Source organism: Triturus cristatus, chromosome 4_1, assembly GCF_964204655.1.
Source record: "Triturus cristatus chromosome 4_1, aTriCri1.1, whole genome shotgun sequence".
NCBI classification, from domain to species: Eukaryota; Metazoa; Chordata; class Amphibia; order Caudata; family Salamandridae; genus Triturus; species Triturus cristatus.
Window position 1 is genome coordinate 108886071 of NC_140585.1, and position 25270 is coordinate 108911340.

At 44.1% G+C, this 25270-nt stretch overlaps 25 non-coding genes across 25 annotated transcripts; 16 read left to right on the forward strand and 9 right to left on the reverse strand.

The window, feature by feature from the left end:
• Nucleotides 1-149: 149 nt before the first annotated feature.
• On the forward strand, nucleotides 150-222 carry TRNAM-CAU (transfer RNA methionine (anticodon CAU)). Its single transcript has one exon. It is a non-coding gene; the product is annotated as a tRNA-Met (tRNA).
• Nucleotides 223-421: 199 nt separating this feature from the next.
• Nucleotides 422-493, reverse strand: TRNAA-CGC (transfer RNA alanine (anticodon CGC)). Its single transcript has one exon. It is a non-coding gene; the product is annotated as a tRNA-Ala (tRNA).
• Nucleotides 494-1705: 1212 nt separating this feature from the next.
• On the forward strand, nucleotides 1706-1778 carry TRNAM-CAU (transfer RNA methionine (anticodon CAU)). The gene has a single exon. It is a non-coding gene; the product is annotated as a tRNA-Met (tRNA).
• A 199-nt stretch (nucleotides 1779-1977) lies between these two features.
• On the reverse strand, nucleotides 1978-2049 carry TRNAA-CGC (transfer RNA alanine (anticodon CGC)). The gene has a single exon. It is a non-coding gene; the product is annotated as a tRNA-Ala (tRNA).
• Nucleotides 2050-3261: 1212 nt separating this feature from the next.
• TRNAM-CAU (transfer RNA methionine (anticodon CAU)) lies at nucleotides 3262-3334 on the forward strand. Its single transcript has one exon. It is a non-coding gene; the product is annotated as a tRNA-Met (tRNA).
• A 199-nt stretch (nucleotides 3335-3533) lies between these two features.
• On the reverse strand, nucleotides 3534-3605 carry TRNAA-CGC (transfer RNA alanine (anticodon CGC)). Its single transcript has one exon. It is a non-coding gene; the product is annotated as a tRNA-Ala (tRNA).
• Nucleotides 3606-4817: 1212 nt separating this feature from the next.
• On the forward strand, nucleotides 4818-4890 carry TRNAM-CAU (transfer RNA methionine (anticodon CAU)). Its single transcript has one exon. It is a non-coding gene; the product is annotated as a tRNA-Met (tRNA).
• A 1483-nt stretch (nucleotides 4891-6373) lies between these two features.
• Nucleotides 6374-6446, forward strand: TRNAM-CAU (transfer RNA methionine (anticodon CAU)). Its single transcript has one exon. It is a non-coding gene; the product is annotated as a tRNA-Met (tRNA).
• Nucleotides 6447-6645: 199 nt separating this feature from the next.
• On the reverse strand, nucleotides 6646-6717 carry TRNAA-CGC (transfer RNA alanine (anticodon CGC)). The gene has a single exon. It is a non-coding gene; the product is annotated as a tRNA-Ala (tRNA).
• A 1212-nt stretch (nucleotides 6718-7929) lies between these two features.
• TRNAM-CAU (transfer RNA methionine (anticodon CAU)) lies at nucleotides 7930-8002 on the forward strand. The gene has a single exon. It is a non-coding gene; the product is annotated as a tRNA-Met (tRNA).
• A 199-nt stretch (nucleotides 8003-8201) lies between these two features.
• TRNAA-CGC (transfer RNA alanine (anticodon CGC)) lies at nucleotides 8202-8273 on the reverse strand. Its single transcript has one exon. It is a non-coding gene; the product is annotated as a tRNA-Ala (tRNA).
• A 1212-nt stretch (nucleotides 8274-9485) lies between these two features.
• Nucleotides 9486-9558, forward strand: TRNAM-CAU (transfer RNA methionine (anticodon CAU)). The gene has a single exon. It is a non-coding gene; the product is annotated as a tRNA-Met (tRNA).
• A 199-nt stretch (nucleotides 9559-9757) lies between these two features.
• On the reverse strand, nucleotides 9758-9829 carry TRNAA-CGC (transfer RNA alanine (anticodon CGC)). Its single transcript has one exon. It is a non-coding gene; the product is annotated as a tRNA-Ala (tRNA).
• A 1212-nt stretch (nucleotides 9830-11041) lies between these two features.
• TRNAM-CAU (transfer RNA methionine (anticodon CAU)) lies at nucleotides 11042-11114 on the forward strand. The gene has a single exon. It is a non-coding gene; the product is annotated as a tRNA-Met (tRNA).
• Nucleotides 11115-11313: 199 nt separating this feature from the next.
• On the reverse strand, nucleotides 11314-11385 carry TRNAA-CGC (transfer RNA alanine (anticodon CGC)). The gene has a single exon. It is a non-coding gene; the product is annotated as a tRNA-Ala (tRNA).
• A 1212-nt stretch (nucleotides 11386-12597) lies between these two features.
• TRNAM-CAU (transfer RNA methionine (anticodon CAU)) lies at nucleotides 12598-12670 on the forward strand. The gene has a single exon. It is a non-coding gene; the product is annotated as a tRNA-Met (tRNA).
• A 199-nt stretch (nucleotides 12671-12869) lies between these two features.
• On the reverse strand, nucleotides 12870-12941 carry TRNAA-CGC (transfer RNA alanine (anticodon CGC)). Its single transcript has one exon. It is a non-coding gene; the product is annotated as a tRNA-Ala (tRNA).
• Nucleotides 12942-14153: 1212 nt separating this feature from the next.
• On the forward strand, nucleotides 14154-14226 carry TRNAM-CAU (transfer RNA methionine (anticodon CAU)). Its single transcript has one exon. It is a non-coding gene; the product is annotated as a tRNA-Met (tRNA).
• A 3039-nt stretch (nucleotides 14227-17265) lies between these two features.
• TRNAM-CAU (transfer RNA methionine (anticodon CAU)) lies at nucleotides 17266-17338 on the forward strand. The gene has a single exon. It is a non-coding gene; the product is annotated as a tRNA-Met (tRNA).
• A 1483-nt stretch (nucleotides 17339-18821) lies between these two features.
• Nucleotides 18822-18894, forward strand: TRNAM-CAU (transfer RNA methionine (anticodon CAU)). The gene has a single exon. It is a non-coding gene; the product is annotated as a tRNA-Met (tRNA).
• Nucleotides 18895-19093: 199 nt separating this feature from the next.
• On the reverse strand, nucleotides 19094-19165 carry TRNAA-CGC (transfer RNA alanine (anticodon CGC)). The gene has a single exon. It is a non-coding gene; the product is annotated as a tRNA-Ala (tRNA).
• A 1212-nt stretch (nucleotides 19166-20377) lies between these two features.
• On the forward strand, nucleotides 20378-20450 carry TRNAM-CAU (transfer RNA methionine (anticodon CAU)). The gene has a single exon. It is a non-coding gene; the product is annotated as a tRNA-Met (tRNA).
• Nucleotides 20451-21933: 1483 nt separating this feature from the next.
• TRNAM-CAU (transfer RNA methionine (anticodon CAU)) lies at nucleotides 21934-22006 on the forward strand. Its single transcript has one exon. It is a non-coding gene; the product is annotated as a tRNA-Met (tRNA).
• A 1483-nt stretch (nucleotides 22007-23489) lies between these two features.
• On the forward strand, nucleotides 23490-23562 carry TRNAM-CAU (transfer RNA methionine (anticodon CAU)). The gene has a single exon. It is a non-coding gene; the product is annotated as a tRNA-Met (tRNA).
• Nucleotides 23563-25045: 1483 nt separating this feature from the next.
• TRNAM-CAU (transfer RNA methionine (anticodon CAU)) lies at nucleotides 25046-25118 on the forward strand. Its single transcript has one exon. It is a non-coding gene; the product is annotated as a tRNA-Met (tRNA).
• Nucleotides 25119-25270: the final 152 nt, after the last annotated feature.

The window sequence follows — 25270 nt, forward strand, 5'->3', positions numbered from 1 at the left end:
AAAATTTGACTGTATGATTGGAAACCCTGCATTGAACCGACGGCCACATCACCCCATTTGACTCTGCAGTATACAATGTCAGTCAGGAAAAAACTTCAGCCTTGTACCTGGATGATCTTCATGGTCTTATGTACAGATGCCTATATACAGCCTTCTTAGCGCAGTAGGCAGCGCGTCAGTCTCATAATCTGAAGGTCCTGAGTTCGATCCTCAGAGAGGGCATTTATTTCCTTCTTTTGGAATGCAAAATTCTCCGATTTTCTTGAAATGCGCAAACTATGCCTAGTTCAAAGATTTTTCCAAAGCAAATGTCTGACTATTTAAGTGGGGCTCTCACCCCAACTGCATGACAAACTTCTTCTTTCTGCATGATGGCAGGCTAGCCTTCTGGAAAAAAGCCAAGATAAGGAACAGAGGCTCCTGGAGATGCCGGGGATTGAACCCGGGACCTCATACATGCGAAGCATGCGCTCTACCACTGAGCTACATCCCCACTTTTGCACTCGAGCTGTTTGATGGATGCAAGGAGTCCCTGAAACCCAGGGACTGCAAAGTCTCGATCATAATCAATGGAAGGTATTGTTTGAATAAAAGTGAAAGATATGGAAATCGAAGCACAAAATCCTTCGAGCCTGATTTGAACCAGCGACCTAAGGATGTCTGACTTTATGCTACAGTCCTCCGCTCTACCAACTGAGCTATCGAAGGAGTGGCTGAAGTATCTTTCAGCGCTGTAATTATCTCTCGCTCAAGAAAGGTTGTGGGGGTGGGGATCAGGAGCAGATCGATGAAAATCATTAACATTACCTGCAGCTCCCTCTCAAAGTCACCAGTTCTTAGAGCACACTGTAAGGTACGTCTTATCACCCCAAAGGAGGATTTCAGACCAAAGTTCATGTTCTGTCTTGGCTTGGGGATAAGCAGGGGTGCTCCAAATTTCAATTTTACAGAAAGGAAAGGAACTTTGATACAAAGACCTTGGGCAGCATTGGTGGCAAATGGATGGCTGCGCGGAACCATGAAAGAAATGACAGAAAGTTATGGGAGTCATTACTAAGCACCCAGCATCAAGAACGTGCATTTTGGATGCATTTTCAAAAGGAAAGAGAACGGAAAAATCTGTAGATTGAAGGTGATTGAGATAAACAAAATATTCAGTTTTTCTAAAAGCTACTGTAAAGAGTCTTTGGTTTAGAAGAAGAACCCTTACCAATGATCAAGAGAGATGCGACAGATTTCTATCATCAAAGCATTATGGTTGTCAAGATGAATCATCACTTTGATGTCTTCAACAAGTAGGATTCTTTTGATCTATAATCATCAAAAATGAGATAGCCCCATTTCATGGGATTTTTCAAGGCAAACGTCTGACAGATTAAGCGGGGTCCTCATCCCGGTTGGAGGACATATCTCTTCCTTCATCATGATGCCAGCCTAGCTTTCTGCCCAAAATCCAAGGTAAGCATGGCAAAAGTCTGGAGATGCCGGGGATTGAACCCGGGGCCTCATACATGCAAAGCATGCGCTCTACCACTGAGCTACATCCCCACTTCTGCAAGATTTGACTGTATGATTGGAAACCCTGCATTGAACCGACGGCCACATCACCCCATTTGACTCTGCAGTATACAATGTCAGTCAGGAAAAAACTTCAGCCTTGTACCTGGATGATCTTCATGGTCTTATGTACAGATGCCTATATACAGCCTTCTTAGCGCAGTAGGCAGCGCGTCAGTCTCATAATCTGAAGGTCCTGAGTTCGATCCTCAGAGAGGGCATTTATTTCCTTCTTTTGGAATGCAAAATTCACCGATTTTCTTGAAATGCGCAAACTATGCCTAGTTCAAAGATTTTTCCAAAGCAAATGTCTGACTATTTAAGTGGGGCTCTCACCCCAACTGCATGACAAACTTCTTCTTTCTGCATGATGGCAGGCTAGCCTTCTGGAAAAAAGCCAAGATAAGGAACAGAGGCTCCTGGAGATGCCGGGGATTGAACCCGGGACCTCATACATGCGAAGCATGCGCTCTACCACTGAGCTACATCCCCACTTTTGCACTCGAGCTGTTTGATGGATGCAAGGAGTCCCTGAAACCCAGGGACTGCAAAGTCTCGATCATAATCAATGGAAGGTATTGTTTGAATAAAAGTGAAAGATATGGAAATCGAAGCACAAAATCCTTCGAGCCAGATTTGAACCAGCGACCTAAGGATGTCTGACTTTATGCTACAGTCCTCCGCTCTACCAACTGAGCTATCGAAGGAGTGGCTGAAGTATCTTTCAGCGCTGTAATTATCTCTCGCTCAAGAAAGGTTGTGGGGGTGGGGATCAGGAGCAGATCGATGAAAATCATGAACATTACCTGCAGCTCCCTCTCAAAGTCACCAGTTCTTAGAGCACACTGTAAGGTACGTCTTATCACCCCAAAGGAGGATTTCAGACCAAAGTTCATGTTCTGTCTTGGCTTGGGGATAAGCAGGGGTGCTCCAAATTTCAATTTTACAGAAAGGAAAGGAACTTTGATACAAAGACCTTGGGCAGCATTGGTGGCAAATGGATGGCTGCGCGGAACCATGAAAGAAATGACAGAAAGTTATGGGAGTCATTACTAAGCACCCAGCATCAAGAACGTGCATTTTGGATGCATTTTCAAAAGGAAAGAGAACGGAAAAATCTGTAGATTGAAGGTGATTGAGATAAACAAAATATTCCGTTTTTCTAAAAGCTACTGTAAAGAGTCTTTGGTTTAGAAGAAGAACCCTTACCAATGATCAAGAGAGATGCGACAGATTTCTATCATCAAAGCATTATGGTTGTCAAGATGAATCATCACTTTGATGTCTTCAACAAGTAGGATTCTTTTGATCTATAATCATCAAAAATGAGATAGCCCCATTTCATGGGATTTTTCAAGGCAAACGTCTGACAGATTAAGCGGGGTCCTCATCCCGGTTGGAGGACATATCTCTTCCTTCATCATGATGCCAGCCTAGCTTTCGGCCCAAAATCCAAGGTAAGCATGGCAAAAGTCTGGAGATGCCGGGGATTGAACCCGGGGCCTCATACATGCAAAGCATGCGCTCTACCACTGAGCTACATCCCCACTTCTGCAAGGTTTGACTGTATGATTGGAAACCCTGCATTGAACCGACGGCCACATCACCCCATTCGACTCTGCAGTATACAATGTCAGTCAGGAAAATCCTTCAGCCTTGTACCTGGATGATCTTCATGGTCTTATGTACAGATGCCTATATACAGCCTTCTTAGCGCAGTAGGCAGCGCGTCAGTCTCATAATCTGAAGGTCCTGAGTTCGATCCTCAGAGAGGGCATTTATTTCCTACTTTTGGAATGCAAAATTCTCCGATTTTCTTGAAATGCGCAAACTATGCCTAGTTCAAAGATTTTTCCAAAGCAAATGTCTGACTATTTAAGTGGGGCTCTCACCCCAACTGCATGACAAACTTCTTCTTTCTGCATGATGGCAGGCTAGCCTTCTGGAAAAAAGCCAAGATAAGGAACAGAGGCTCCTGGAGATGCCGGGGATTGAACCCGGGACCTCATACATGCGAAGCATGCGCTCTACCACTGAGCTACATCCCCACTTTTGCACTCGAGCTGTTTGATGGATGCAAGGAGTCCCTGAAACCCAGGGACTGCAAAGTCTCGATCATAATCAATGGAAGGTATTGTTTGAATAAAAGTGAAAGATATGGAAATCGAAGCACAAAATCCTTCGAGCCAGATTTGAACCAGCGACCTAAGGATGTCTGACTTTATGCTACAGTCCTCCGCTCTACCAACTGAGCTATCGAAGGAGTGGCTGAAGTATCTTTCAGCGCTGTAATTATCTCTCGCTCAAGAAAGGTTGTGGGGGTGGGGATCAGGAGCAGATCGATGAAAATCATGAACATTACCTGCAGCTCCCTCTCAAAGTCACCAGTTCTTAGAGCACACTGTAAGGTACGTCTTATCACCCCAAAGGAGGATTTCAGACCAAAGTTCATGTTCTGTCTTGGCTTGGGGATAAGCAGGGGTGCTCCAAATTTCAATTTTACAGAAAGGAAAGGAACTTTGATACAAAGACCTTGGGCAGCATTGGTGGCAAATGGATGGCTGCGCGGAACCATGAAAGAAATGACAGAAAGTTATGGGAGTCATTACTAAGCACCCAGCATCAAGAACGTGCATTTTGGATGCATTTTCAAAAGGAAAGAGAACGGAAAAATCTGTAGATTGAAGGTGATTGAGATAAACAAAATATTCCATTTTTCTAAAAGCTACTGTAAAGAGTCTTTGGTTTAGAAGAAGAACCCTTACCAATGATCAAGAGAGATGCGACAGATTTCTATCATCAAAGCATTATGGTTGTCAAGATGAATCATCACTTTGATGTCTTCAACAAGTAGGATTCTTTTGATCTATAATCATCAAAAATGAGATAGCCCCATTTCATGGGATTTTTCAAGGCAAACGTCTGACAGATTAAGCGGGGTCCTCTTCCCGGTTGGAGGACATATCTCTTCCTTCATCATGATGCCAGCCTAGCTTTCTGCCCAAAATCCAAGGTAAGCATGGCAAAAGTCTGGAGATGCCGGGGATTGAACCCGGGGCCTCATACATGCAAAGCATGCGCTCTACCACTGAGCTACATCCCCACTTCTGCAAGATTTGACTGTATGATTGGAAACCCTGCATTGAACCGACGGCCACATCACCCCATTCGACTCTGCAGTATACAATGTCAGTCAGGAAAATCCTTCAGCCTTGTACCTGGATGATCTTCATGGTCTTATGTACAGATGCCTATATACAGCCTTCTTAGCGCAGTAGGCAGCGCGTCAGTCTCATAATCTGAAGGTCCTGAGTTCGATCCTCAGAGAGGGCATTTATTTCCTTCTTTTGGAATGCAAAATTCTCCGATTTTCTTGAAATGCGCAAACTATGCCTAGTTCAAAGATTTTTCCAAAGCAAATGTCTGACTATTTAAGTGGGGCTCTCACCCCAACTGCATGACAAACTTCTTCTTTCTGCATGATGGCAGGCTAGCCTTCTGGAAAAAAGCCAAGATAAGGAACAGAGGCTCCTGGAGATGCCGGGGATTGAACCCGGGACCTCATACATGCAAAACATGCGCTCTACCACTGAGCTACATCCCCACTTTTGCACTCGAGCTGTTTGATGGATGCAAGGAATCCCTGAAACCCAGGGACTGCAAAGTCTCGATCATAATCAATGGAAGGTATTGTTTGAATAAAAGTGAAAGATATGGAAATCGAAGCACAAAATCCTTCGAGCCTGATTTGAACCAGCGACCTAAGGATGTCTGACTTTATGCTACAGTCCTCCGCTCTACCAACTGAGCTATCGAAGGAGTGGCTGAAGTATCTTTCAGCGCTGTAATTATCTCTCGCTCAAGAAAGGTTGTGGGGGTGGGGATCAGGAGCAGATCGATGAAAATCATTAACATTACCTGCAGCTCCCTCTCAAAGTCACCAGTTCTTAGAGCACACTGTAAGGTACGTCTTATCACCCCAAAGGAGGATTTCAGACCAAAGTTCATGTTCTGTCTTGGCTTGGGGATAAGCAGGGGTGCTCCAAATTTCAATTTTACAGAAAGGAAAGGAACTTTGATACAAAGACCTTGGGCAGCATTGGTGGCAAATGGATGGCTGCGCGGAACCATGAAAGAAATGACAGAAAGTTATGGGAGTCATTACTAAGCACCCAGCATCAAGAACGTGCATTTTGGATGCATTTTCAAAAGGAAAGAGAACGGAAAAATCTGTAGATTGAAGGTGATTGAGATAAACAAAATATTCAGTTTTTCTAAAAGCTACTGTAAAGAGTCTTTGGTTTAGAAGAAGAACCCTTACCAATGATCAAGAGAGATGCGACAGATTTCTATCATCAAAGCATTATGGTTGTCAAGATGAATCATCACTTTGATGTCTTCAACAAGTAGGATTCTTTTGATCTATAATCATCAAAAATGAGATAGCCCCATTTCATGGGATTTTTCAAGGCAAACGTCTGACAGATTAAGCGGGGTCCTCATCCCGGTTGGAGGACATATCTCTTCCTTCATCATGATGCCAGCCTAGCTTTCTGCCCAAAATCCAAGGTAAGCATGGCAAAAGTCTGGAGATGCCGGGGATTGAACCCGGGGCCTCATACATGCAAAGCATGCGCTCTACCACTGAGCTACATCCCCACTTCTGCAAGATTTGACTGTATGATTGGAAACCCTGCATTGAACCGACGGCCACATCACCCCATTTGACTCTGCAGTATACAATGTCAGTCAGGAAAAAACTTCAGCCTTGTACCTGGATGATCTTCATGGTCTTATGTACAGATGCCTATATACAGCCTTCTTAGCGCAGTAGGCAGCGCGTCAGTCTCATAATCTGAAGGTCCTGAGTTCGATCCTCAGAGAGGGCATTTATTTCCTTCTTTTGGAATGCAAAATTCTCCGATTTTCTTGAAATGCGCAAACTATGCCTAGTTCAAAGATTTTTCCAAAGCAAATGTCTGACTATTTAAGTGGGGCTCTCACCCCAACTGCATGACAAACTTCTTCTTTCTGCATGATGGCAGGCTAGCCTTCTGGAAAAAAGCCAAGATAAGGAACAGAGGCTCCTGGAGATGCCGGGGATTGAACCCGGGACCTCATACATGCGAAGCATGCGCTCTACCACTGAGCTACATCCCCACTTTTGCACTCGAGCTGTTTGATGGATGCAAGGAGTCCCTGAAACCCAGGGACTGCAAAGTCTCGATCATAATCAATGGAAGGTATTGTTTGAATAAAAGTGAAAGATATGGAAATCGAAGCACAAAATCCTTCGAGCCAGATTTGAACCAGCGACCTAAGGATGTCTGACTTTATGCTACAGTCCTCCGCTCTACCAACTGAGCTATCGAAGGAGTGGCTGAAGTATCTTTCAGCGCTGTAATTATCTCTCGCTCAAGAAAGGTTGTGGGGGTGGGGATCAGGAGCAGATCGATGAAAATCATGAACATTACCTGCAGCTCCCTCTCAAAGTCACCAGTTCTTAGAGCACACTGTAAGGTACGTCTTATCACCCCAAAGGAGGATTTCAGACCAAAGTTCATGTTCTGTCTTGGCTTGGGGATAAGCAGGGGTGCTCCAAATTTCAATTTTACAGAAAGGAAAGGAACTTTGATACAAAGACCTTGGGCAGCATTGGTGGCAAATGGATGGCTGCGCGGAACCATGAAAGAAATGACAGAAAGTTATGGGAGTCATTACTAAGCACCCAGCATCAAGAACGTGCATTTTGGATGCATTTTCAAAAGGAAAGAGAACGGAAAAATCTGTAGATTGAAGGTGATTGAGATAAACAAAATATTCCGTTTTTCTAAAAGCTACTGTAAAGAGTCTTTGGTTTAGAAGAAGAACCCTTACCAATGATCAAGAGAGATGCGACAGATTTCTATCATCAAAGCATTATGGTTGTCAAGATGAATCATCACTTTGATGTCTTCAACAAGTAGGATTCTTTTGATCTATAATCATCAAAAATGAGATAGCCCCATTTCATGGGATTTTTCAAGGCAAACGTCTGACAGATTAAGCGGGGTCCTCATCCCGGTTGGAGGACATATCTCTTCCTTCATCATGATGCCAGCCTAGCTTTCGGCCCAAAATCCAAGGTAAGCATGGCAAAAGTCTGGAGATGCCGGGGATTGAACCCGGGGCCTCATACATGCAAAGCATGCGCTCTACCACTGAGCTACATCCCCACTTCTGCAAGGTTTGACTGTATGATTGGAAACCCTGCATTGAACCGACGGCCACATCACCCCATTCGACTCTGCAGTATACAATGTCAGTCAGGAAAATCCTTCAGCCTTGTACCTGGATGATCTTCATGGTCTTATGTACAGATGCCTATATACAGCCTTCTTAGCGCAGTAGGCAGCGCGTCAGTCTCATAATCTGAAGGTCCTGAGTTCGATCCTCAGAGAGGGCATTTATTTCCTTCTTTTGGAATGCAAAATTCTCCGATTTTCTTGAAATGCGCAAACTATGCCTAGTTCAAAGATTTTTCCAAAGCAAATGTCTGACTATTTAAGTGGGGCTCTCACCCCAACTGCATGACAAACTTCTTCTTTCTGCATGATGGCAGGCTAGCCTTCTGGAAAAAAGCCAAGATAAGGAACAGAGGCTCCTGGAGATGCCGGGGATTGAACCCGGGACCTCATACATGCGAAGCATGCGCTCTACCACTGAGCTACATCCCCACTTTTGCACTCGAGCTGTTTGATGGATGCAAGGAGTCCCTGAAACCCAGGGACTGCAAAGTCTCGATCATAATCAATGGAAGGTATTGTTTGAATAAAAGTGAAAGATATGGAAATCGAAGCACAAAATCCTTCGAGCCAGATTTGAACCAGCGACCTAAGGATGTCTGACTTTATGCTACAGTCCTCCGCTCTACCAACTGAGCTATCGAAGGAGTGGCTGAAGTATCTTTCAGCGCTGTAATTATCTCTCGCTCAAGAAAGGTTGTGGGGGTGGGGATCAGGAGCAGATCGATGAAAATCATGAACATTACCTGCAGCTCCCTCTCAAAGTCACCAGTTCTTAGAGCACACTGTAAGGTACGTCTTATCACCCCAAAGGAGGATTTCAGACCAAAGTTCATGTTCTGTCTTGGCTTGGGGATAAGCAGGGGTGCTCCAAATTTCAATTTTACAGAAAGGAAAGGAACTTTGATACAAAGACCTTGGGCAGCATTGGTGGCAAATGGATGGCTGCGCGGAACCATGAAAGAAATGACAGAAAGTTATGGGAGTCATTACTAAGCACCCAGCATCAAGAACGTGCATTTTGGATGCATTTTCAAAAGGAAAGAGAACGGAAAAATCTGTAGATTGAAGGTGATTGAGATAAACAAAATATTCCATTTTTCTAAAAGCTACTGTAAAGAGTCTTTGGTTTAGAAGAAGAACCCTTACCAATGATCAAGAGAGATGCGACAGATTTCTATCATCAAAGCATTATGGTTGTCAAGATGAATCATCACTTTGATGTCTTCAACAAGTAGGATTCTTTTGATCTATAATCATCAAAAATGAGATAGCCCCATTTCATGGGATTTTTCAAGGCAAACGTCTGACAGATTAAGCGGGGTCCTCTTCCCGGTTGGAGGACATATCTCTTCCTTCATCATGATGCCAGCCTAGCTTTCTGCCCAAAATCCAAGGTAAGCATGGCAAAAGTCTGGAGATGCCGGGGATTGAACCCGGGGCCTGATACATGCAAAGCATGCGCTCTACCACTGAGCTACATCCCCACTTCTGCAAAATTTGACTGTATGATTGGAAACCCTGCATTGAACCGACGGCCACATCACCCCATTTGACTCTGCAGTATACAATGTCAGTCAGGAAAAAACTTCAGCCTTGTACCTGGATGATCTTCATGGTCTTATGTACAGATGCCTATATACAGCCTTCTTAGCGCAGTAGGCAGCGCGTCAGTCTCATAATCTGAAGGTCCTGAGTTCGATCCTCAGAGAGGGCATTTATTTCCTTCTTTTGGAATGCAAAATTCTCCGATTTTCTTGAAATGCGCAAACTATGCCTAGTTCAAAGATTTTTCCAAAGCAAATGTCTGACTATTTAAGTGGGGCTCTCACCCCAACTGCATGACAAACTTCTTCTTTCTGCATGATGGCAGGCTAGCCTTCTGGAAAAAAGCCAAGATAAGGAACAGAGGCTCCTGGAGATGCCGGGGATTGAACCCGGGACCTCATACATGCGAAGCATGCGCTCTACCACTGAGCTACATCCCCACTTTTGCACTCGAGCTGTTTGATGGATGCAAGGAGTCCCTGAAACCCAGGGACTGCAAAGTCTCGATCATAATCAATGGAAGGTATTGTTTGAATAAAAGTGAAAGATATGGAAATCGAAGCACAAAATCCTTCGAGCCTGATTTGAACCAGCGACCTAAGGATGTCTGACTTTATGCTACAGTCCTCCGCTCTACCAACTGAGCTATCGAAGGAGTGGCTGAAGTATCTTTCAGCGCTGTAATTATCTCTCGCTCAAGAAAGGTTGTGGGGGTGGGGATCAGGAGCAGATCGATGAAAATCATTAACATTACCTGCAGCTCCCTCTCAAAGTCACCAGTTCTTAGAGCACACTGTAAGGTACGTCTTATCACCCCAAAGGAGGATTTCAGACCAAAGTTCATGTTCTGTCTTGGCTTGGGGATAAGCAGGGGTGCTCCAAATTTCAATTTTACAGAAAGGAAAGGAACTTTGATACAAAGACCTTGGGCAGCATTGGTGGCAAATGGATGGCTGCGCGGAACCATGAAAGAAATGACAGAAAGTTATGGGAGTCATTACTAAGCACCCAGCATCAAGAACGTGCATTTTGGATGCATTTTCAAAAGGAAAGAGAACGGAAAAATCTGTAGATTGAAGGTGATTGAGATAAACAAAATATTCAGTTTTTCTAAAAGCTACTGTAAAGAGTCTTTGGTTTAGAAGAAGAACCCTTACCAATGATCAAGAGAGATGCGACAGATTTCTATCATCAAAGCATTATGGTTGTCAAGATGAATCATCACTTTGATGTCTTCAACAAGTAGGATTCTTTTGATCTATAATCATCAAAAATGAGATAGCCCCATTTCATGGGATTTTTCAAGGCAAACGTCTGACAGATTAAGCGGGGTCCTCATCCCGGTTGGAGGACATATCTCTTCCTTCATCATGATGCCAGCCTAGCTTTCTGCCCAAAATCCAAGGTAAGCATGGCAAAAGTCTGGAGATGCCGGGGATTGAACCCGGGGCCTCATACATGCAAAGCATGCGCTCTACCACTGAGCTACATCCCCACTTCTGCAAGATTTGACTGTATGATTGGAAACCCTGCATTGAACCGACGGCCACATCACCCCATTTGACTCTGCAGTATACAATGTCAGTCAGGAAAAAACTTCAGCCTTGTACCTGGATGATCTTCATGGTCTTATGTACAGATGCCTATATACAGCCTTCTTAGCGCAGTAGGCAGCGCGTCAGTCTCATAATCTGAAGGTCCTGAGTTCGATCCTCAGAGAGGGCATTTATTTCCTTCTTTTGGAATGCAAAATTCACCGATTTTCTTGAAATGCGCAAACTATGCCTAGTTCAAAGATTTTTCCAAAGCAAATGTCTGACTATTTAAGTGGGGCTCTCACCCCAACTGCATGACAAACTTCTTCTTTCTGCATGATGGCAGGCTAGCCTTCTGGAAAAAAGCCAAGATAAGGAACAGAGGCTCCTGGAGATGCCGGGGATTGAACCCGGGACCTCATACATGCGAAGCATGCGCTCTACCACTGAGCTACATCCCCACTTTTGCACTCGAGCTGTTTGATGGATGCAAGGAGTCCCTGAAACCCAGGGACTGCAAAGTCTCGATCATAATCAATGGAAGGTATTGTTTGAATAAAAGTGAAAGATATGGAAATCGAAGCACAAAATCCTTCGAGCCAGATTTGAACCAGCGACCTAAGGATGTCTGACTTTATGCTACAGTCCTCCGCTCTACCAACTGAGCTATCGAAGGAGTGGCTGAAGTATCTTTCAGCGCTGTAATTATCTCTCGCTCAAGAAAGGTTGTGGGGGTGGGGATCAGGAGCAGATCGATGAAAATCATGAACATTACCTGCAGCTCCCTCTCAAAGTCACCAGTTCTTAGAGCACACTGTAAGGTACGTCTTATCACCCCAAAGGAGGATTTCAGACCAAAGTTCATGTTCTGTCTTGGCTTGGGGATAAGCAGGGGTGCTCCAAATTTCAATTTTACAGAAAGGAAAGGAACTTTGATACAAAGACCTTGGGCAGCATTGGTGGCAAATGGATGGCTGCGCGGAACCATGAAAGAAATGACAGAAAGTTATGGGAGTCATTACTAAGCACCCAGCATCAAGAACGTGCATTTTGGATGCATTTTCAAAAGGAAAGAGAACGGAAAAATCTGTAGATTGAAGGTGATTGAGATAAACAAAATATTCCGTTTTTCTAAAAGCTACTGTAAAGAGTCTTTGGTTTAGAAGAAGAACCCTTACCAATGATCAAGAGAGATGCGACAGATTTCTATCATCAAAGCATTATGGTTGTCAAGATGAATCATCACTTTGATGTCTTCAACAAGTAGGATTCTTTTGATCTATAATCATCAAAAATGAGATAGCCCCATTTCATGGGATTTTTCAAGGCAAACGTCTGACAGATTAAGCGGGGTCCTCATCCCGGTTGGAGGACATATCTCTTCCTTCATCATGATGCCAGCCTAGCTTTCGGCCCAAAATCCAAGGTAAGCATGGCAAAAGTCTGGAGATGCCGGGGATTGAACCCGGGGCCTCATACATGCAAAGCATGCGCTCTACCACTGAGCTACATCCCCACTTCTGCAAGGTTTGACTGTATGATTGGAAACCCTGCATTGAACCGACGGCCACATCACCCCATTCGACTCTGCAGTATACAATGTCAGTCAGGAAAATCCTTCAGCCTTGTACCTGGATGATCTTCATGGTCTTATGTACAGATGCCTATATACAGCCTTCTTAGCGCAGTAGGCAGCGCGTCAGTCTCATAATCTGAAGGTCCTGAGTTCGATCCTCAGAGAGGGCATTTATTTCCTACTTTTGGAATGCAAAATTCTCCGATTTTCTTGAAATGCGCAAACTATGCCTAGTTCAAAGATTTTTCCAAAGCAAATGTCTGACTATTTAAGTGGGGCTCTCACCCCAACTGCATGACAAACTTCTTCTTTCTGCATGATGGCAGGCTAGCCTTCTGGAAAAAAGCCAAGATAAGGAACAGAGGCTCCTGGAGATGCCGGGGATTGAACCCGGGACCTCATACATGCGAAGCATGCGCTCTACCACTGAGCTACATCCCCACTTTTGCACTCGAGCTGTTTGATGGATGCAAGGAGTCCCTGAAACCCAGGGACTGCAAAGTCTCGATCATAATCAATGGAAGGTATTGTTTGAATAAAAGTGAAAGATATGGAAATCGAAGCACAAAATCCTTCGAGCCAGATTTGAACCAGCGACCTAAGGATGTCTGACTTTATGCTACAGTCCTCCGCTCTACCAACTGAGCTATCGAAGGAGTGGCTGAAGTATCTTTCAGCGCTGTAATTATCTCTCGCTCAAGAAAGGTTGTGGGGGTGGGGATCAGGAGCAGATCGATGAAAATCATGAACATTACCTGCAGCTCCCTCTCAAAGTCACCAGTTCTTAGAGCACACTGTAAGGTACGTCTTATCACCCCAAAGGAGGATTTCAGACCAAAGTTCATGTTCTGTCTTGGCTTGGGGATAAGCAGGGGTGCTCCAAATTTCAATTTTACAGAAAGGAAAGGAACTTTGATACAAAGACCTTGGGCAGCATTGGTGGCAAATGGATGGCTGCGCGGAACCATGAAAGAAATGACAGAAAGTTATGGGAGTCATTACTAAGCACCCAGCATCAAGAACGTGCATTTTGGATGCATTTTCAAAAGGAAAGAGAACGGAAAAATCTGTAGATTGAAGGTGATTGAGATAAACAAAATATTCCATTTTTCTAAAAGCTACTGTAAAGAGTCTTTGGTTTAGAAGAAGAACCCTTACCAATGATCAAGAGAGATGCGACAGATTTCTATCATCAAAGCATTATGGTTGTCAAGATGAATCATCACTTTGATGTCTTCAACAAGTAGGATTCTTTTGATCTATAATCATCAAAAATGAGATAGCCCCATTTCATGGGATTTTTCAAGGCAAACGTCTGACAGATTAAGCGGGGTCCTCTTCCCGGTTGGAGGACATATCTCTTCCTTCATCATGATGCCAGCCTAGCTTTCTGCCCAAAATCCAAGGTAAGCATGGCAAAAGTCTGGAGATGCCGGGGATTGAACCCGGGGCCTCATACATGCAAAGCATGCGCTCTACCACTGAGCTACATCCCCACTTCTGCAAGATTTGACTGTATGATTGGAAACCCTGCATTGAACCGACGGCCACATCACCCCATTCGACTCTGCAGTATACAATGTCAGTCAGGAAAATCCTTCAGCCTTGTACCTGGATGATCTTCATGGTCTTATGTACAGATGCCTATATACAGCCTTCTTAGCGCAGTAGGCAGCGCGTCAGTCTCATAATCTGAAGGTCCTGAGTTCGATCCTCAGAGAGGGCATTTATTTCCTTCTTTTGGAATGCAAAATTCTCCGATTTTCTTGAAATGCGCAAACTATGCCTAGTTCAAAGATTTTTCCAAAGCAAATGTCTGACTATTTAAGTGGGGCTCTCACCCCAACTGCATGACAAACTTCTTCTTTCTGCATGATGGCAGGCTAGCCTTCTGGAAAAAAGCCAAGATAAGGAACAGAGGCTCCTGGAGATGCCGGGGATTGAACCCGGGACCTCATACATGCAAAACATGCGCTCTACCACTGAGCTACATCCCCACTTTTGCACTCGAGCTGTTTGATGGATGCAAGGAATCCCTGAAACCCAGGGACTGCAAAGTCTCGATCATAATCAATGGAAGGTATTGTTTGAATAAAAGTGAAAGATATGGAAATCGAAGCACAAAATCCTTCGAGCCTGATTTGAACCAGCGACCTAAGGATGTCTGACTTTATGCTACAGTCCTCCGCTCTACCAACTGAGCTATCGAAGGAGTGGCTGAAGTATCTTTCAGCGCTGTAATTATCTCTCGCTCAAGAAAGGTTGTGGGGGTGGGGATCAGGAGCAGATCGATGAAAATCATTAACATTACCTGCAGCTCCCTCTCAAAGTCACCAGTTCTTAGAGCACACTGTAAGGTACGTCTTATCACCCCAAAGGAGGATTTCAGACCAAAGTTCATGTTCTGTCTTGGCTTGGGGATAAGCAGGGGTGCTCCAAATTTCAATTTTACAGAAAGGAAAGGAACTTTGATACAAAGACCTTGGGCAGCATTGGTGGCAAATGGATGGCTGCGCGGAACCATGAAAGAAATGACAGAAAGTTATGGGAGTCATTACTAAGCACCCAGCATCAAGAACGTGCATTTTGGATGCATTTTCAAAAGGAAAGAGAACGGAAAAATCTGTAGATTGAAGGTGATTGAGATAAACAAAATATTCAGTTTTTCTAAAAGCTACTGTAAAGAGTCTTTGGTTTAGAAGAAGAACCCTTACCAATGATCAAGAGAGATGCGACAGATTTCTATCATCAAAGCATTATGGTTGTCAAGATGAATCATCACTTTGATGTCTTCAACAAGTAGGATTCTTTTGATCTATAATCATCAAAAATGAGATAGCCCCATTTCATGGGATTTTTCAAGGCAAACGTCTGACAGATTAAGCGGGGTCCTCTTCCCGGTTGGAGGACATATCTCTTCCTTCATCATGATGCCAGCCTAGCTTTCTGCCCAAAATCCAAGGTAAGCATGGCAAAAGTCTGGAGATGCCAGGGATTGAACCCGGGGCCTCATACATGCAAAGCATGCGCTCTACCACTGAGCTACATCCCCACTTCTGCAAGATTTGACTGTATGATTGGAAACCCTGCATTGAACCGACGGCCACATCACCCCATTCGACTCTGCAGTATACAATGTCAGTCAGGAAAATCCTTCAGCCTTGTACCTGGATGATCTTCATGGTCTTATGTACAGGTGCCTATATACAGCCTTCTTAGCGCTGTAGGCAGCGCGTCAGTCTCATAATCTGAAGGTCCTGAGTTCGATCCTCAGAGAGGGCATTTATTTCCTTCTTTTGGAATGCAAAATTCTCCGATTTTCTTGAAATGCGCAAACTATGCCTAGTTCAAAGATTTTTCCAAAGCAAATGTCTGACTATTTAAGTGGGGCTCTCACCCCAACTGCATGACAAACTTCTTCTTTCTGCATGATGGCAGGCTAGCCTTCTGGAAAAAAGCCAAGATAAGGAACAGAGGCTCCTGGAGATGCCGGGGATTGAACCCGGGACCTCATACATGCGAAACATGCGCTCTACCACTGAGCTACATCCCCACTTTTGCACTTGAGCTGTTTGATGGATGCAAGGAATCCCTGAAACCCAGGGACTGCAAAGTCTCGATCATAATCAATGGAAGGTATTGTTTGAATAAAAGTGAAAGATATGGAAATCGAAGCACAAAATCCTTCGAGCCTGATTTGAACCAGCGACCTAAGGATGTCTGACTTTATGCTACAGTCCTCCACTCTACCAACTGAGCTATCGAAGGAGTGGCTGAAGTATCTTTCAGCGCTGTAATTATCTCTCGCTCAAGAAAGGTTGTGGGGGTGGGGATCAGGAGCAGATCGATGAAAATCATTAACATTACCTGCAGCTCCCTCTCAAAGTCACCAGTTCTTAGAGCACACTGTAAAGTACGTCTTATCACCCCAAAGGAGGATTTCAGACCAAAGTTCATGTTCTGTCTTGGCTTGGGGATAAGCAGGGGTGCTCCAAATTTCAATTTTACAGAAAGGAAAGGAACTTTGATACAAAGACCTTGGGCAGCATTGGTGGCAAATGGATGGCTGCGCGGAACCATGAAAGAAATGACAGAAAGTTATGGGAGTCATTACTAAGCACCCAGCATCAAGAACGTGCATTTTGGATGCATTTTCAAAAGGAAAGAGAACGGAAAAATCTGTAGATTGAAGGTGATTGAGATAAACAAAATATTCCGTTTTTCTAAAAGCTACTGTAAAGAGTCTTTGGTTTAGAAGAAGAACCCTTACCAATGATCAAGAGAGATGCGACAGATTTCTATCATCAAAGCATTATGGTTGTCAAGATGAATCATCACTTTGATGTCTTCAACAAGTAGGATTCTTTTGATCTATAATCATCAAAAATGAGATAGCCCCATTTCATGGGATTTTTCAAGGCAAACGTCTGACAGATTAAGCGGGGTCCTCATCCCGGTTGGAGGACATATCTCTTCCTTCATCATGATGCCAGCCTAGCTTTCTGCCCAAAATCCAAGGTAAGCATGGCAAAAGTCTGGAGATGCCGGGGATTGAACCCGGGGCCTCATACATGCAAAGCATGCGCTCTACCACTGAGCTACATCCCCACTTCTGCAAGATTTGACTGTATGATTGGAAACCCTGCATTGAACCGACGGCCACATCACCCCATTCGACTCTGCAGTATACAATGTCAGTCAGGAAAATCCTTCAGCCTTGTACCTGGATAATCTTCATGGTCTTATGTACAGATGCCTATATACAGCCTTCTTAGCGCAGTAGGCAGCGCGTCAGTCTCATAATCTGAAGGTCCTGAGTTCGATCCTCAGAGAGGGCATTTATTTCCTTCTTTTGGAATGCAAAATTCTCCGATTTTCTTGAAATGCGCAAACTATGCCTAGTTCAAAGATTTTTCCAAAGCAAATGTCTGACTATTTAAGTGGGGCTCTCACCCCAACTGCATGACAAACTTCTTCTTTCTGCATGATGGCAGGCTAGCCTTCTGGAAAAAAGCCAAGATAAGGAACAGAGGCTCCTGGAGATGCCGGGGATTGAACCCGGGACCTCATACATGCAAAACATGCGCTCTACCACTGAGCTACATCCCCACTTTTGCACTCGAGCTGTTTGATGGATGCAAGGAATCCCTGAAACCCAGGGACTGCAAAGTCTCGATCATAATCAATGGAAGGTATTGTTTGAATAAAAGTGAAAGATATGGAAATCGAAGCACAAAATCCTTCGAGCCTGATTTGAACCAGCGACCTAAGGATGTCTGACTTTATGCTACAGTCCTCCGCTCTACCAACTGAGCTATCGAAGGAGTGGCTGAAGTATCTTTCAGCGCTGTAATTATCTCTCGCTCAAGAAAGGTTGTGGGGGTGGGGATCAGGAGCAGATCGATGAAAATCATTAACATTACCTGCAGCTCCCTCTCAAAGTCACCAGTTCTTAGAGCACACTGTAAGGTACGTCTTATCACCCCAAAGGAGGATTTCAGACCAAAGTTCATGTTCTGTCTTGGCTTGGGGATAAGCAGGGGTGCTCCAAATTTCAATTTTACAGAAAGGAAAGGAACTTTGATACAAAGACCTTGGGCAGCATTGGTGGCAAATGGATGGCTGCGCGGAACCATGAAAGAAATGACAGAAAGTTATGGGAGTCATTACTAAGCACCCAGCATCAAGAACGTGCATTTTGGATGCATTTTCAAAAGGAAAGAGAACGGAAAAATCTGTAGATTGAAGGTGATTGAGATAAACAAAATATTCCGTTTTTCTAAAAGCTACTGTAAAGAGTCTTTGGTTTAGAAGAAGAACCCTTACCAATGATCAAGAGAGATGCGACAGATTTCTATCATCAAAGCATTATGGTTGTCAAGATGAATCATCACTTTGATGTCTTCAACAAGTAGGATTCTTTTGATCTATAATCATCAAAAATGAGATAGCCCCATTTCATGGGATTTTTCAAGGCAAACGTCTGACAGATTAAGCAGGGTCCTCATCCCTGTTGGAGGACATATCTCTTCCTTCATCATGATGCCAGCCTAGCTTTCTGCCCAAAATCCAAGGTAAGCATGGCAAAAGTCTGGAGATGCCGGGGATTGAACCCGGGGCCTGATACATGCAAAGCATGCGCTCTACCACTGAGCTACATCCCCACTTCTGCAAAATTTGACTGTATGATTGGAAACCCTGCATTGAACCGACGGCCACATCACCCCATTTGACTCTGCAGTATACAATGTCAGTCAGGAAAAAACTTCAGCCTTGTACCTGGATGATCTTCATGGTCTTATGTACAGATTCCTATATACAGCCTTCTTAGCGCAGTAGGCAGCGCGTCAGTCTCATAATCTGAAGGTCCTGAGTTCGATCCTCAGAGAGGGCATTTATTTCCTTCTTTTGGAATGCAAAATTCTCCGATTTTCTTGAAATGCGCAAACTATGCCTAGTTCAAAGATTTTTCCAAAGCAAATGTCTGACTATTTAAGTGGGGCTCTCACCCCAACTGCATGACAAACTTCTTCTTTCTGCATGATGGCAGGCTAGCCTTCTGGAAAAAAGCCAAGATAAGGAACAGAGGCTCCTGGAGATGCCGGGGATTGAACCCGGGACCTCATACATGCGAAGCATGCGCTCTACCACTGAGCTACATCCCCACTTTTGCACTCGAGCTGTTTGATGGATGCAAGGAGTCCCTGAAACCCAGGGACTGCAAAGTCTCGATCATAATCAATGGAAGGTATTGTTTGAATAAAAGTGAAAGATATGGAAATCGAAGCACAAAATCCTTCGAGCCAGATTTGAACCAGCGACCTAAGGATGTCTGACTTTATGCTACAGTCCTCCGCTCTACCAACTGAGCTATCGAAGGAGTGGCTGAAGTATCTTTCAGCGCTGTAATTATCTCTCGCTCAAGAAAGGTTGTGGGGGTGGGGATCAGGAGCAGATCGATGAAAATCATGAACATTACCTGCAGCTCCCTCTCAAAGTCACCAGTTCTTAGAGCACACTGTAAGGTACGTCTTATCACCCCAAAGGAGGATTTCAGACCAAAGTTCATGTTCTGTCTTGGCTTGGGGATAAGCAGGGGTGCTCCAAATTTCAATTTTACAGAAAGGAAAGGAACTTTGATACAAAGACCTTGGGCAGCATTGGTGGCAAATGGATGGCTGCGCGGAACCATGAAAGAAATGACAGAAAGTTATGGGAGTCATTACTAAGCACCCAGCATCAAGAACGTGCATTTTGGATGCATTTTCAAAAGGAAAGAGAACGGAAAAATCTGTAGATTGAAGGTGATTGAGATAAACAAAATATTCCGTTTTTCTAAAAGCTACTGTAAAGAGTCTTTGGTTTAGAAGAAGAACCCTTACCAATGATCAAGAGAGATGCGACAGATTTCTATCATCAAAGCATTATGGTTGTCAAGATGAATCATCACTTTGATGTCTTCAACAAGTAGGATTCTTTTGATCTATAATCATCAAAAATGAGATAGCCCCATTTCATGGGATTTTTCAAGGCAAACGTCTGACAGATTAAGCGGGGTCCTCTTCCCGGTTGGAGGACATATCTCTTCCTTCATCATGATGCCAGCCTAGCTTTCTGCCCAAAATCCAAGGTAAGCATGGCAAAAGTCTGGAGATGCCGGGGATTGAACCCGGGGCCTCATACATGCAAAGCATGCGCTCTATCACTGAGCTACATCCCCACTTCTGCAAGATTTGACTGTATGATTGGAAACCCTGCATTGAACCGACGGCCACATCACCCCATTCGACTCTGCAGTATACAATGTCAGTCAGGAAAATCCTTCAGCCTTGTACCTGGATGATCTTCATGGTCTTATGTACAGATGCCTATATACAGCCTTCTTAGCGCAGTAGGCAGCGCGTCAGTCTCATAATCTGAAGGTCCTGAGTTCGATCCTCAGAGAGGGCATTTATTTCCTTCTTTTGGAATGCAAAATTCTCCGATTTTCTTGAAATGCGCAAACTATGCCTAGTTCAAAGATTTTTCCAAAGCAAATGTCTGACTATTTAAGTGGGGCTCTCACCCCAACTGCATGACAAACTTCTTCTTTCTGCATGATGGCAGGCTAGCCTTCTGGAAAAAAGCCAAGATAAGGAACAGAGGCTCCTGGAGATGCCGGGGATTGAACCCGGGACCTCATACATGCAAAACATGCGCTCTACCACTGAGCTACATCCCCACTTTTGCACTCGAGCTGTTTGATGGATGCAAGGAATCCCTGAAACCCAGGGACTGCAAAGTCTCGATCATAATCAATGGAAGGTATTGTTTGAATAAAAGTGAAAGATATGGAAATCGAAGCACAAAATCCTTCGAGCCTGATTTGAACCAGCGACCTAAGGATGTCTGACTTTATGCTACAGTCCTCCGCTCTACCAACTGAGCTATCGAAGGAGTGGCTGAAGTATCTTTCAGCGCTGTAATTATCTCTCGCTCAAGAAAGGTTGTGGGGGTGGGGATCAGGAGCAGATCGATGAAAATCATTAACATTACCTGCAGCTCCCTCTCAAAGTCACCAGTTCTTAGAGCACACTGTAAGGTACGTCTTATCACCCCAAAGGAGGATTTCAGACCAAAGTTCATGTTCTGTCTTGGCTTGGGGATAAGCAGGGGTGCTCCAAATTTCAATTTTACAGAAAGGAAAGGAACTTTGATACAAAGACCTTGGGCAGCATTGGTGGCAAATGGATGGCTGCGCGGAACCATGAAAGAAATGACAGAAAGTTATGGGAGTCATTACTAAGCACCCAGCATCAAGAACGTGCATTTTGGATGCATTTTCAAAAGGAAAGAGAACGGAAAAATCTGTAGATTGAAGGTGATTGAGATAAACAAAATATTCCGTTTTTCTAAAAGCTACTGTAAAGAGTCTTTGGTTTAGAAGAAGAACCCTTACCAATGATCAAGAGAGATGCGACAGATTTCTATCATCAAAGCATTATGGTTGTCAAGATGAATCATCACTTTGATGTCTTCAACAAGTAGGATTCTTTTGATCTATAATCATCAAAAATGAGATAGCCCCATTTCATGGGATTTTTCAAGGCAAACGTCTGACAGATTAAGCGGGGTCCTCTTCCCGGTTGGAGGACATATCTCTTCCTTCATCATGATGCCAGCCTAGCTTTCTGCCCAAAATCCAAGGTAAGCATGGCAAAAGTCTGGAGATGCCGGGGATTGAACCCGGGGCCTCATACATGCAAAGCATGCGCTCTACCACTGAGCTACATCCCCACTTCTGCAAGATTTGACTGTATGATTGGAAACCCTGCATTGAACCGACGGCCACATCACCCCATTCGACTCTGCAGTATACAATGTCAGTCAGGAAAATCCTTCAGCCTTGTACCTGGATGATCTTCATGGTCTTATGTACAGATGCCTATATACAGCCTTCTTAGCGCAGTAGGCAGCGCGTCAGTCTCATAATCTGAAGGTCCTGAGTTCGATCCTCAGAGAGGGCATTTATTTCCTTCTTTTGGAATGCAAAATTCTGCGATTTTCTTGAAATGCGCAAACTATGCCTAGTTCAAAGATTTTTCCAAAGCAAATGTCTGACTATTTAAGTGGGGCTCTCACCCCAACTGCATGACAAACTTCTTCTTTCTGCATGATGGCAGGCTAGCCTTCTGGAAAAAAGCCAAGATAAGGAACAGAGGCTCCTGGAGATGCCGGGGATTGAACCCGGGACCTCATACATGCAAAACATGCGCTCTACCACTGAGCTACATCCCCACTTTTGCACTTGAGCTGTTTGATGGATGCAAGGAATCCCTGAAACCCAGGGACTGCAAAGTCTCGATCATAATCAATGGAAGGTATTGTTTGAATAAAAGTGAAAGATATGGAAATCGAAGCACAAAATCCTTCGAGCCTGATTTGAACCAGCGACCTAAGGATGTCTGACTTTATGCTACAGTCCTCCGCTCTACCAACTGAGCTATCGAAGGAGTGGCTGAAGTATCTTTCAGCGCTGTAATTATCTCTCGCTCAAGAAAGGTTGTGGGGGTGGGGATCAGGAGCAGATCGATGAAAATCATTAACATTACCTGCAGCTCCCTCTCAAAGTCACCAGTTCTTAGAGCACACTGTAAGGTACGTCTTATCACCCCAAAGGAGGATTTCAGACCAAAGTTCATGTTCTGTCTTGGCTTGGGGATAAGCAGGGGTGCTCCAAATTTCAATTTTACAGAAAGGAAAGGAACTTTGATACAAAGACCTTGGGCAGCATTGGTGGCAAATGGATGGCTGCGCGGAACCATGAAAGAAATGACAGAAAGTTATGGGAGTCATTACTAAGCACCCAGCATCAAGAACGTGCATTTTGGATGCATTTTCAAAAGGAAAGAGAACGGAAAAATCTGTAGATTGAAGGTGATTGAGATAAACAAAATATTCCGTTTTTCTAAAAGCTACTGTAAAGAGTCTTTGGTTTAGAAGAAGAACCCTTACCAATGATCAAGAGAGATGCGACAGATTTCTATCATCAAAGCATTATGGTTGTCAAGATGAATCATCACTTTGATGTCTTCAACAAGTAGGATTCTTTTGATCTATAATCATCAAAAATGAGATAGCCCCATTTCATGGGATTTTTCAAGGCAAACGTCTGACAGATTAAGCGGGGTCCTCATCCCGGTTGGAGGACATATCTCTTCCTTCATCATGATGCCAGCCTAGCTTTCTGCCCAAAATCCAAGGTAAGCATGGCAAAAGTCTGGAGATGCCGGGGATTGAACCCGGGGCCTCATACATGCAAAGCATGCGCTCTACCACTGAGCTACATCCCCACTTCTGCAAGATTTGACTGTATGATTGGAAACCCTGCATTGAACCGACGGCCACATCACCCCATTCGACTCTGCAGTATACAATGTCAGTCAGGAAAATCCTTCAGCCTTGTACCTGAATGATCTTCATGGTCTTATGTACAGATGCCTATATACAGCCTTCTTAGCGCAGTAGGCAGCGCGTCAGTCTCATAATCTGAAGGTCCTGAGTTCGATCCTCAGAGAGGGCATTTATTTCCTTCTTTTGGAATGCAAAATTCTCCGATTTTCTTGAAATGCGCAAACTATGCCTAGTTCAAAGATTTTTCCAAAGCAAATGTCTGACTATTTAAGTGGGGCTCTCACCCCAACTGCATGACAAACTTCTTCTTTCTGCATGATGGCAGGCTAGCCTTCTGGAAAAAAGCCAAGATAAGGAACAGAGGCTCCTGGAGATGCCGGGGATTGAACCCGGGACCTCATACATGCAAAACATGCGCTCTACCACTGAGCTACATCCCCACTTTTGCACTTGAGCTGTTTGATGGATGCAAGGAATCCCTGAAACCCAGGGACTGCAAAGTCTCGATCATAATCAATGGAAGGTATTGTTTGAATAAAAGTGAAAGATATGGAAATCGAAGCACAAAATCCTTCGAGCCTGATTTGAACCAGCGACCTAAGGATGTCTGACTTTATGCTACAGTCCTCCGCTCTACCAACTGAGCTATCGAAGGAGTGGCTGAAGTATCTTTCAGCGCTGTAATTATCTCTCGCTCAAGAAAGGTTGTGGGGGTGGGGATCAGGAGCAGATCGATGAAAATCATTAACATTACCTGCAGCTCCCTCTCAAAGTCACCAGTTCTTAGAGCACACTGTAAGGTACGTCTTATCACCCCAAAGGAGGATTTCAGACCAAAGTTCATGTTCTGTCTTGGCTTGGGGATAAGCAGGGGTGCTCCAAATTTCAATTTTACAGAAAGGAAAGGAACTTTGATACAAAGACCTTGGGCAGCATTGGTGGCAAATGGATGGCTGCGCGGAACCATGAAAGAAATGACAGAAAGTTATGGGAGTCATTACTAAGCACCCAGCATCAAGAACGTGCATTTTGGATGCATTTTCAAAAGGAAAGAGAACGGAAAAATCTGTAGATTGAAGGTGATTGAGATAAACAAAATATTCCGTTTTTCTAAAAGCTACTGTAAAGAGTCTTTGGTTTAGAAGAAGAACCCTTACCAATGATCAAGAGAGATGCGACAGATTTCTATCATCAAAGCATTATGGTTGTCAAGATGAATCATCACTTTGATGTCTTCAACAAGTAGGATTCTTTTGATCTATAATCATCAAAAATGAGATAGCCCCATTTCATGGGATTTTTCAAGGCAAACGTCTGACAGATTAAGCAGGGTCCTCATCCCTGTTGGAGGACATATCTCTTCCTTCATCATGATGCCAGCCTAGCTTTCTGCCCAAAATCCAAGGTAAGCATGGCAAAAGTCTGGAGATGCCGGGGATTGAACCCGGGGCCTGATACATGCAAAGCATGCGCTCTACCACTGAGCTACATCCCCACTTCTGCAAAATTTGACTGTATGATTGGAAACCCTGCATTGAACCGACGGCCACATCACCCCATTTGACTCTGCAGTATACAATGTCAGTCAGGAAAAAACTTCAGCCTTGTACCTGGATGATCTTCATGGTCTTATGTACAGATTCCTATATACAGCCTTCTTAGCGCAGTAGGCAGCGCGTCAGTCTCATAATCTGAAGGTCCTGAGTTCGATCCTCAGAGAGGGCATTTATTTCCTTCTTTTGGAATGCAAAATTCTCCGATTTTCTTGAAATGCGCAAACTATGCCTAGTTCAAAGATTTTTCCAAAGCAAATGTCTGACTATTTAAGTGGGGCTCTCACCCCAACTGCATGACAAACTTCTTCTTTCTGCATGATG